Raw genomic sequence first — 12,095 nt, 5'->3', positions numbered from 1 at the left:
TGGGTGTATGTTAATCAGATCAAATGGGCGGTTTCTTTAATAAACAATTTCATTATTAACGATCGGGGGCATCGAGGCACGTAAACATAAACATCTTTACAGATGACATAAGGATGGCGTAAACGTTAAGAGGATAGACACTGTTTTACATTTTGAATTACGCGCCATTTTTTTGGCAAGCTGTATTTGCCATGCTGCAAGTGACGTTCGACTTCTCTGTCAGATGTCTGACAGATGACAGTTTTGTTTTGGAGTTATGTTATGAAGATACCATTCAGGTATAAATTAAGTTTCTTTCTTTTTTGGATTAGAAAGGAACACTGGTGTTTGACAGTTTATTCCCAATGACGTAACCACGTTGCCAAGTGCCCAAAATTTTCCTAGTTTATAATTATTTATGGTCATATCCCTGTATGCAATGACATAATTTTTGTTTAATAAAGATGTATGGGCGACAAGCGGATATTAAAGAGATGCAGTTTCTACCCACGAAGAATTTGTTTAGAATGTGTTAATTATGTCAATAAAATCTCCTGTTTAATACTTAAATTGATTTATATAAGGGTTCCGGTTAGAAATAGATTTTAAATTAGCAACACAATTGACAGTCACAATTCAGACCTTAAATAGCAAATGTTGACTGATTTTCCAACTTATATATCTGAATATTAATATGGTGTGACATGGCTATGTTTTATGACAATTTAAATAGATTTGACATACATAAAGACAACCATCTACAAAACAGAACTGTCAACCATGTGACAATAGATTTAAAACTGGCAACACCGATTTCAGCGTCAACAATATGACAATTCAGAGTGACAGTTCACCTCTCAAGTGGAAAATGTTGACATTTCTATCTTAAATATCTATATTTTAATATAGTGTGCCATGACTATATTATTTAAGACAATTTTAAATGAGGTGGCTTTGAAACATAGATTTGACATCTAACGTCGAAATGTGACAGCTGATAGATTTGACAGTGACAGTCCCGTTAGCTGCGCCACATCTATCTGGATATTTTTGCGCATGCGCGTTTATCTATGCTGTATCCTAGTGTAGAGGTGCTTTTCCTATGGAATATGGTAATATAATAAAAAAACATAAAATCTACCCTTTTGAAAAATTCCACACTACTTTAATGATCATTTATTAAACACCGTTTTTTTCTCCAAATGCTTTCCTACTCCTACCCTGTATACAAGGAGTCTGCTCTATAGGAAGAAAATGTATTTTCCCACGAGAGCAGGAGCTCCTGCCTCCCCCATCGTCTGTCTCTCTTTATCACATTAGTGATAGCGAAAGCGTTTCTTCGTAAAACAGCTGAAATCTGCGGTTTAATACATAAATTGATTTATATAACTATCCAGGTTAGAAATACATTTAAAATTGGCAACACTGTTGACAGTCACAATTCAGAGCTTAAATAGCAAATGTTGACTGATTTTCTAACTTATATATCTGAATATTAATGTGCCATGACTATATTATTTATGACAATTTAAATGAGGAAAAATAGATTTGACATACATAAAGACAACCATCTACAAAACAGAAATGTCAACCATGTGACAGTTGACAGTGACAATAGATTTAAAACTGGCAACACCAGTTCACCTCTCAAGTGGAAAATGTTGACATTTCTATCTTAAATATCTATATTTTAATATAGTGTGCCATGACTATATTACTTAAGACAATTTTAAATGAGGTGGCTTTGAAACATAGATTTGACATCTAACATCTGTGGCAACATCGAAAAGTGACAGCTGATAGATTTGACAGTGACAGTCCCGTTAGCTGCGCCACATCTATCTGGATATTTTTGCGCATGCGCGTTTATCTATGCTGTATCCTAGTGTAGAGGTGCTTTTCCTATAGAATATTGTAATATAATAAAAAAACGTAAAATCTACCCTTTTGAAAAATTCCACTCTACTTTAATGATAATTTATTAAACACCGTTTTTTTCTCCAAATGCTTTCCTACTCCCACCCTGTATACAAGGAGTCTGCTCTATAGGAAGAAAATGTATTTTCCCACGAGAGCAGGAGCTCCTGCCTCCCCCATCGTCTGTCTCTCTTTATCACATCACTGATAGCGAAAGCGTTTCGTCGTAAAACAGCTGAACGCAGCCACACAGAAACACTACAGTCGTTGATGCATTCCGAAAATCGCGGTGTGCCGTGCTGCTGCTCCTACTGCATTTCATTTGTTTAAGTAGTCGCGCGTATCGTAGTTGGCCACGGAAGAGGTGCCTGTTATTGTTTTTGTTTTTTTTTTGGGGGAGTTTTTATGACAGAAAGTCTGGTCGAGGGGGTGGTTTAAAGGGTTCTGCGCAAAAATGGGGTGTTTTACGACCGGTTTGCGCCGCCACTCGTGAACTTATATATTAAAAGCCGGCTTAATTATTAAAGGACTTGTTTCTGTTGGATTTTTTTTTAAGTGACTTAAAAGGTAAGTTGTAAGATTGCGTTAATTTACTAATGTTCCTTTTATTAACATTTTTAATTTTTTAGAAGAAGAAAATTAAATTTGGTCACTCTGTATGAGTTAAAAGGCGTTTTTGTGACCCTCTGTATACTCTTTTGTTTTTTTAGGGAAAGTGACATTTTGAACATTTGGAGAGCTCACATGTCATATTTGACATTTTTGGCTTGAAATATGTATTTCAATTTTAATCTAGCTCGCCATGACTTAGTTTCAGTCAGTTCTTGGAAAAAATGTACGTGTTGTGATACATATAAATTGACTGTAACATAGTCAAGGCGCACTAGATTAAAATTTAAATATTTCTAGAAACAAATGTCAAAATTTGACAGGAGATTGCATTTAAAATTTAAAAGTCATTGTCATTTCCGGTTGTCACTCCGGAAGTCAATTTAAGGCAACTTTTAATGCATCTGGTCATTTGTCAGAGTTGCCAAATTTAATTTAAAACAAAAATTACAAAAAAATCTTTTTTTTTTAATCATATCATATTCGGAATATTCTTGTACTTATTGAAATATTGTCAGAATATTCGATACTGTCTTCACGTCGTATTTCAAAAATATTGCAGGAACACTAGATATTGGTTGTACATATTTTCAATTACGATGTTGCCACGCTTTTGCCAAACCTAACCCTTTTTTATGGAACACAAAAAATATTGAATAAAATTTAGTAATCTTGATAAAGTAAGAATTGTTGGAATTCTGGTCACTTTGGCAACGCTGCGTTAAGATTCTAAGTAAATTTGACTATAGTCCATTTATTTCTAGTGTTGCCGCATCCCATACAATTGTAATAGAACTGTTACCATAAAGAAATGTGGCAACACTGAATACAAACGTATAACTATTATCCAAGATGGCGCCCTTACGTCATTTTGAAATTTAGTACTACGTCATTTATGTCAAGCCAGTGATTTTATTGTAGGAATACTACGTTGCCAAACTGTTTTTATTAATGACACTAAGACTAATTTGCGCTATTATTATACGTAGTGTTTACGTCAATAAGGAAAATATATGGAATCCTAAAAAAACCAGGCAGTTTACTTAAAAATAAGGCATTTTAGCAACCTTACATTATAATTCAATGTAAATGTCACCCAAGCCTGCTTGATTTCAGTGTTCCACACTCCATTTATTTTTATTTTATCCCTACTAAAAAAAATGGCGTGGCTGCACTGATTGTTATGACGAGTCTGTTTCTGTCAGTTTGGCAGTGAAATCTCAACTGTCAGATTAAAATAGAAACGTCAGATTTTAAGTAATTTTCCCCCGTGTAAAAAGGTTTTGAAATAATTACAAAAGACGCCTTATTTCTTATAATTATTACAAATCTAATACAATTTTCCATTATTACTACCAAATATGTGGTGTGGCAACCCTGTTTTTATCACGATGGCCGATTGTAAAAATTTGACATATTTAAATGCCAATGACAAACAACTGTCAGATTAACGTCAAATTTTAGCATCTTTATGGGTTTATTCATACATATTCAAGAAAATTAGAAAATACAATAAATCATTATAACATCTTGTATAGACTATCTAAATCTTTTAACGGTTGTAGTTACGAAAAAAAATGGTGTGGCAACACTGATTGGCACAATAACCCTGTCTCAGTCAAAATTTGACAGTCGGCCATCTTTACACGCAAATAAGAAACAACTGTCAAATTTGACATAATTTTTACATCTTTACTCAAAAGGTAAAAGAGAATGTCGTTTTGCATCTTTATCTATTCACTCATAAACGTTCAAGACTATTAGAAAATACAAAAAGTCTATTACAATGTGTGGCAACACTGTTATCCCGATTTTTTATGATAATGGCCGATTATCAAAACTTGACATCTTCAAATGTCAATGACGAGCAACTGTCAGATTACCGTCAAATTTAACATAATTTTTCCACGTTTAGTCAAAAGGTAAAAGAGAGTATTGTTTTCAATCTTTATCTATTTATTCATAAACGTTCAGGACATTAGCAATTGTTACCAAAAAAAATTATGTAGCAACACTGATCGTCATAACAACTCCGCCTTAGTCAAAATTTGACAGTCGGCCATCTCCAAATGTCAATGACAAACTACTGTGAGATTAAAGTCAAACTTAACATACTTAACGTTCTAGAATATTAGGATCTACTACAATCTTTACAAAAAAAAATTACATGACAACACTGCTTGTCACAACAACGTTGTCTCTGTTAAAATTTGACAGTCAGCCATCTTTAAATGTTAATGACAAACAACCCCCGGATTAACGTCAAATTTAACATTATTGTTTCATCTTTAGTAAAAAATCAAAAGAGAGTAACGCTTTGCATTTTTATGTATTTATTCTCAAACGTTTAAGAATATTAGGACATACGTCAAGTCTATTACAATTGTTACAAAAAAAAATGGTGTGGCAACCCTGATTGTCACAACAATCCTGCCTCTGTCAAAATTTGATAGCCGGCCATCTTTACTGACAGATTAATGTTCATTTAACATAATGTGTCCACCTTTACTCAAAAGGTAAAAGAAAATATCGCTTTGTATTTTTAGGTATTTATTCACAAACGTTTAAGAATATTAGGACACACGTCAAGTCTATTACAATTGTTACAAAAAAAAAATGGTGTGGCAACCCTGATTGTCACAACAATCCTGCCTCTGTCAAAATTTGATAGTCGGCCATCTTTACTGACAGATTAATGTTCATTTAACAAAATGTGTTCACCTTTACTCAAAAGGTAAAAGAAAATATCGCTTTGTATTTGTATGTATTTATTCACAAACGTTTAAGAATATTAGGACATACGTCAAGTCTATTACAATTGTTACAAAAAAAAAATGGTGTGGCAACCCTGATTGTCACAACAATCCTGAATCTGTCAAGATTTGATAGTCGGCCATCTTTACTGACAGATTAATGTTCATTTAACAAAATGTGTTCACCTTTACTCAAAAGGTAAAAGAAAATATCGCTTTGTATTTTTATGTATTTATTCACAAACGTTTAAGAATATTAGGACATACGTCAAGTCTATTACAATTGTTACAAAAAAAAATGGTGTGGCAACCCTGATTGTCACAACAATCCTGCCTCTGTCAAAATTTGATAGTCGGCCATCTTTACTGACAGATTAATGTTCATTTAACAAAATGTGTCCACCTTTACTCAAAAGGTGAAAGAAAATATCGCTTTGTATTTTTATGTATTTATTCACAAACGTTTAAGAATATTAGGACATACGTCAAGTCTATTACAATTGTTACAAAAAAAAATGGTGTGGCAACCCTGATTGTCACAACAATCCTGCATCTGTCAAGATTTGATAGTCGGCCATCTTTAAATATCAATAATATATAACTGACAGATTAATGTTCATTTAACATAATGTGTCCACCTTTACTCAAAAGGTAAAAGAAAATATCGCTTTGTATTTTTATGTATTTATTCACAAACGTTTAAGAACATTAGGAAATACGTCAAGGTTATTACAATAATTACAAAAAAAAATGGTGTGGCAGCCCTGTTTGTCACAACCCTGCCTCTGTTAAAATTTGATAGTCAGCCATTTTTTAATATCAATAACAAATAACTGACAGATTTAACATAATGTGCCCACCTTTACTCAAAAGGTAACAGAGAGTATGGCTTTGCATTTTTATGTATTTATTCACAAACGTTTAAGAATATTAGGAAATATGTCAAGTCTAGTACAATTGCTACAAAAAAAATGGTGTGGCAACCCTGATTGTCATAACAACCCTACATCTGTCAAAATTTGTTGACAGTCGGCCATCTTTAAATGTCAGTGTGACGTTAAATTTCAAATAATTTCCCACCGTATTGTTGAACTTAAAGAGTTTAATATAAAAGAGAATATACATACCGGTAAGTTTTATATTTATATAAAACATTGTTTATTCATAAACGTGAAATTCCCGAATTTATTTACGTTTGTGCGGCGAGCAGCGCAAAACGCCAATGCAACAGTTAAATTGTTGATTTATTATTGCGTTTACATGCTCGCTGGTGCGTGAAGATCAGGGCAGACCTAAATAGGCGTCATTATTATTGATTAGGTATTGCATCCAATTATCGCGAAAAAAATAATATATCGGTGGCAAAACAGCGATAAATCGTATCGATTTTTTGGTTAATTAGCGCTCAATGAACATTCGTTTGACGTGTTATTTACATTACGAAGAATTAACACTATATGCATATTAATTTCGAATTAAAAATATTAAATTTAGGTTGAATGAGCAACTTTTGCCAGGATATTTTTAGGTTAGGTCGGTCTGTCTCGATCTAGGGTTGCCAACTGTCTTAATTCACAAAACACAATCGTGGGAAAACGCAACGAGATTCGCGATCGTATAAAATAAAACCCCTCATCATTTTTGCCGTCCAGGGTCCAACGTCACGTGGTCTATAAATCAACTAACCTTTGTAAGAAGAAAAAACAGAGAAATAAAAGGCAACCGATGGGTTGTAAACACGTATCGAAGCGACAACCGTAATTAAAAACTGGTCGCTCCGGTCGAAACGCGCTATTGGAAAAATTATTTATTAGTTTTAACGCTGTCAAAGAAAAAATGTGTATAATTTGTTGGGACGTTGGGAGTTTTTGCCGGGGCACGTGGAAATAGTCTCTTGGCATGTCACTGTTGGACACATCGAGGGCCGGAAGGCAGGACCTCGTAACCCGCAAAAATTATTAAAATGGGATTTTGATATATTTCTTTTCAGAATTAGTCTCGCCATCTATTGAGCAGTTAGCGTTAAGCAGAATTTAAAAGAAAACATAACCTCGTATCTATTTCGCGCCAAATTGTTAACACATTAACCTCGTGACCGCTCAGTTTCCCGTAAACGGTTGTGGTGTTCAGAGGTAAGTCCAGAATAACTTTTTGTATATCATTGAATTTTCTTTTTATTTTACATGGTGTGATTTTATTTGGGTACATGTACGTTTAAATAATGTAATTTTAAATGGCAATTTTAGTCAGTAATTTGCTAGTAATTAGTCATATTTTTTATTTATTTTTATTAGTCATATCATACAGTCAATTAGTCGTAAGAAAAGGTACTTAATACATTTTCGAACTTTGTTTTGCTAGCCTTGGCTTGTGCCTCGAAAGGCAATTTTAAAGATCGTGTGGGAATGTCCACCTTTTCCTACTAGATTTGCTACTACAATTTTACTAGATATACTAACACATGTGTATCTCTTATAGGCTGATTTTTCAACACGACAGCTAAAGATGTCAAGCCGAACAAGAAAAATTATGATGAATGCACTGGCTCAAAGCCCAAGCGAAGATCAAGAAAATCTCCCAGGCAGAGCCAATTTAAGCGATTCTTTTAATAGTTTCAATATCTTTGCTGAAGGCAGAGATAGTTCTTGCAGATGACTTTAGCATGTCCCAGCATCAACTCGAAAGCACTTTGGAAACTTCTGAGATAAGAAGTTCAATTATAAAGGAAAACCCAAAAGAACAAAAAAGTTGCCTGATGGAAGACGCAATTCAAGAAGGGATAGTTAGAGAAGAGCTTTGTATTTCCCAGCAGCAACCAGAGAGCACTTTAGAGACTTCTGAGATCGAAACTTCAACGCCAAAAGAACGACAAAGTGATGAAATAAGTTTGATAGACGCAGAAATTCAATCAGATCCAGAATCAATGGCCACAGGAGACGCGATTGAAGATACGAACACGCCTGACGCTAGTGTGCTAGAAAACAGCTCCAGTTCAGAAGATGAAACGCAATTAGAAATAAAGAAACGTATCAAAGGCCAAAGAAAAAGAGAAGTCAACAAAAAACAAAGAATGAGTGGAGGGAAATACGTTGGATTTAGGAAACCGAAGGGTCAAAACAATACTTTTCATGATACTCCACGAGAAGAAAGACGTCTAAAGCCTCGATGCAATTGCAAAGATCCCTCAAAACAGTGCCGAAAATTTACGGATGATGATAGAAAAAATATTTTTTCCAAATTTTGGTCAGAGATGTCCTGGGAACAAAGAAAAGTGTTTGTAGCAACCACAGTAAAGGTATGTGACAGGAAAAGGCCTGAAACATAAAATTCAAGACGGTCCATAACATTGAAATACCATCTTATTTTAAGCAATGCTCACTTTCCAGTTTGTATCTTAATACTTTAAGCTTAGGAGAATGGTCTGCAAGATCTTGGGCTTTATCGGCAAATCATGGGATAGTAAAAGCACGTGATACCCAAGTGAAGCGTCTAGATATTTTTAAGAAAGATAGAGAATTTTTAGACACATTTTTAACTAAATTAAATAAATTACCATCCCATTACTGTAGGAAGGATACAGACAGGCTTTATCTAGAGCAAAATTTTCAGTCTTGGAACGATTTGTATAAAGTTTACCAACAGGAATGTCAGACTGAAAATCGTAAAGCTCTTTGTTTTAAGCTATTAAGGCAGGTTGCTACATCAATGAAGATTGCTATTTTTTCTCCTCGAAAGGATCAGTGCGATCTTTGTTTTATGTTTAAAAATGGAAACGTATCTGATGAAGACTACAATAAGCACATACAGTGTGTCCCACTTAAGGGTTAGCCACCCCTCTAAAATTTTTGTTTCTTAACCAATTTTCAAAAACTTTTTTTTGTTGGATAGATGGTCAAAAATGGCACTTATGAGCCAAGTTCGACATTTAGAGAAAGCAGGTCATGGCCTACTGTATTCAAGTTTGAAGTGCGAAAAATCGAGAAGTAGTATTAGCGATATTTATTTTTGAAAAATGGTACTGGATTATTGTTCAGGACCACTTAAAACATAAGTGTACCAAATTTGGTTATGATAGTATGTAGGGTGTTGAAATGAATTGGAGTAAAATTTTTAAAAGGCGCAATAACATTCTTAATCAAATACGAATATTTTTTAAATTTTTGGCTAATTGGCATGCGTCTTGAGAACACAAAGGTTGGAAATATCCTTCAATAAACAATAATCGATCATATTATCATACTATTTTGGGCTTCACAATAATACAACTTCATTTATAAATTTTTTAGTTTTATTTCATTGTTAGGTTGCAATTCACACTTCACTAGTTACTTAATAATGTAATGTAGGCTAAGCAGCAAAAACTGAAAATAATTACCTTAAGGAATTACCTAACACCAAAGATAATAATACTACTAGTATTTTATCTTTGCTAACACTCAAATTTAAAAATGAATACCACAAAACTAAATATTAGTTCCTTCAATATGTCCTTCATTAATTCTTATACATTTTTCTATGCGTCTTCTGTTGTTTACTACCACCCTTCTTAACTGTACCCTGCTTATTTCATTACACTCTTGTCTAATGCGCTCACAAAGATCATGTAGAGTTTGCGGTCTTGATTTGTACAATTTGTTTTTAAGGGTTCCCCAAAGAAAAAAATCTAAGGGAGAAAGGTCGGGGGAACGTGCTGGCCACTGAATTAATGGACTGTTTCGTCCTATCCATCGATTCGGATAACTCTGATTTAGCCAATTCCGCACTACCACTGCATTGTGGAAAGGCGCACCGTCAAATTGTATGTGTAAGTTTCTTGTTTCGGCTAACGACAAATCATCGATTACGTCACTAAAATCACCTTCCAGGAATTGAGGAAAATTAGGTCCATTTAGATTTTCATTAAAGAAGAACGGCCCGATTATACGTTCGTTTAAGATACCTCACCATACGTTAATTTTCTGCGAATACTGCCTTTTACATTGTATCACCCAATGGGGATTTACGTTACTCCACATTATAATATTCTGAGATGACACAATGCCGTTTGTAGTAAATGTTGCCTCATCGGTGTATAAAATATTTTTCAAAAATGTAGGGTTAGCCAAATACTCGCCTTGTAACCACAAACAATATTCCATCCTGCGTTCTTTATCCCCGTGTTCCAAAGTGTAAAGGAATATAGGCTTGAAAGGCTTCTTGTTATTTTTCTTTAAACACCTCCATATGCAATTTTTGGAAATATTTAAGTTGGCACTAACAACTCTAATGCTAGATTGCGGATTAGCATTAAAGTATTCAAGAATTATTTGGTTATTATTATTTGCTCGATTACGATGTAAATGAGGACGTACTCCGCCTACTGAACCAGACTGATCAAACCCGTAGTTTATTCTGGCTATTGTTGAATGGTGGATGTTTTTACCAGGATGTCTCCTGTTAAATTCAGCTGCAGCTTCACGAAATGTTCTAACTCCATCGCTAACTAGCCGCACTACTTTAACTCTTTCGTTTAAATTATAATCACCCATAATTGTTCGACAAGCAGTCAAAATGAACTAAATGCATGAAAACTTTGACAAACTGTCAGGAACATTTTCTTTCATAGCATACTTGGGTAAAATTCCCACAAAATAATTTTTAACCAGACACAATCATATTTTTGGAATTTAACAAGCAAACTCATAAAAAAACAAACAAATTGAGCCCAAAATAGTATGATAATATGATCGATTGTTGTTTATTGGAGGATATTTCCAACCTTTGTGTTCTCAAGACGTATGCCAATTAGCCAAAAATTTAAAAAATATTCGTATTTGATTAAGAATGTTAATGCGCCTTTTAAAATTTTGACTCCAATTTATTTCAACACCCTGTATACTATCATAACCAAATTTGGTACACTTATGTTTTAAGTGGTCCTGAACAATAATCCAGTACCATTTTTCAAAAATTAATATCGCTAATACTACTTCTCGATTTTTCGCACTTCAAACTTGAATACAGTAGGCCATGACCTGCTTTCTCTAAATGTCGAACTTGGCTCATAAGTGCCATTTTTGACCATCTATCCAACAAAAAAAAGTTTTTGAAAATTGGTTAAGAAACAAAAATTTTAGAGGGGTGGCTAACTTTTAAGTGGGACACACTGTAGATGCGAAAAATAGGGCCAGAGCTGAGAAAGAAAAAGATAAAGCAGATGCACTATTGGAAAGATGTAACGTTATTACAATGGATGTACAATATGGTGGAGTGAAAACGGCATCGAAAAAAAAATCCTTAAATCAGTTCACCTATATGTGGAAAAGTTGCCTAGTATAATGGTCTATTCTAGAAAAAATAAGTGGCTTAAAATATTGCCATCTTCTACTGCCCATTTGACCTTGAAATTTCATTAGTTAAAGAAAATATTTTTTATAGCCGTGATGCAGCTCTTCGCTTATTTTTATCAAAAATCTGTTATTTTTGATGGAAATAACCCAGAACTCACCGCGTGGAGGTAGCTGCATATCGAGTTCCACCACCCTCCCACCCTTATTTGTACTTTTGTGATTAATTTTCATTAAAAACTTGAAGGTATTGACTTTTTGACTCGAATACTGGCAAACTAGCTCTAGAAGCAATTCGTGCCCTTATAAATCCATCCCTTGCTGTATTTCCACATACAGCAACTGACACTTTTTTTTTTTTTTAAATCCAACCTGTTTTCTGAAACCAATTTCCTGTTGGTTTGCTGTTTTCCTACACTTCAATAATCTTCTGAGACATAATTCTCTCACTGTTTTGCGACCAACATAGCCAATAAGAAATTTTCAGGATGACCAAAATAGCCGATGAATT

At 34.0% G+C, this 12,095-nt stretch overlaps 1 protein-coding gene across 2 annotated transcripts in view; it reads left to right on the top strand.

Annotated features, from left to right (window-relative positions):
• Window positions 1–2,150: 2,150 nt before the first annotated feature.
• The window catches only part of LOC126738146 (growth arrest-specific protein 2-like), a 108,899-nt gene continuing 98,954 nt past the window's right edge, over window positions 2,151–12,095 (top strand). Inside the window, exon 1 of one of the 2 annotated variants that reach the window (XM_050443322.1) lies at window positions 2,151–2,463. The gene's annotated coding sequence lies outside the window, so the exon portion shown is untranslated. Of the gene's footprint in view, window positions 2,464–6,271; window positions 6,388–12,095 lie in introns of those variants that run through there. The other variant, XM_050443323.1, reaches the window with a different exon arrangement.

Source organism: Anthonomus grandis, chromosome 7 (assembly GCF_022605725.1).
Source record: "Anthonomus grandis grandis chromosome 7, icAntGran1.3, whole genome shotgun sequence".
Lineage (NCBI taxonomy): Eukaryota > Metazoa > Arthropoda > Insecta > Coleoptera > Curculionidae > Anthonomus > Anthonomus grandis.
The sequence above is the reverse complement of the archived record's forward strand: the minus strand, read 5'-3'. Positions and strand labels throughout refer to the sequence as shown.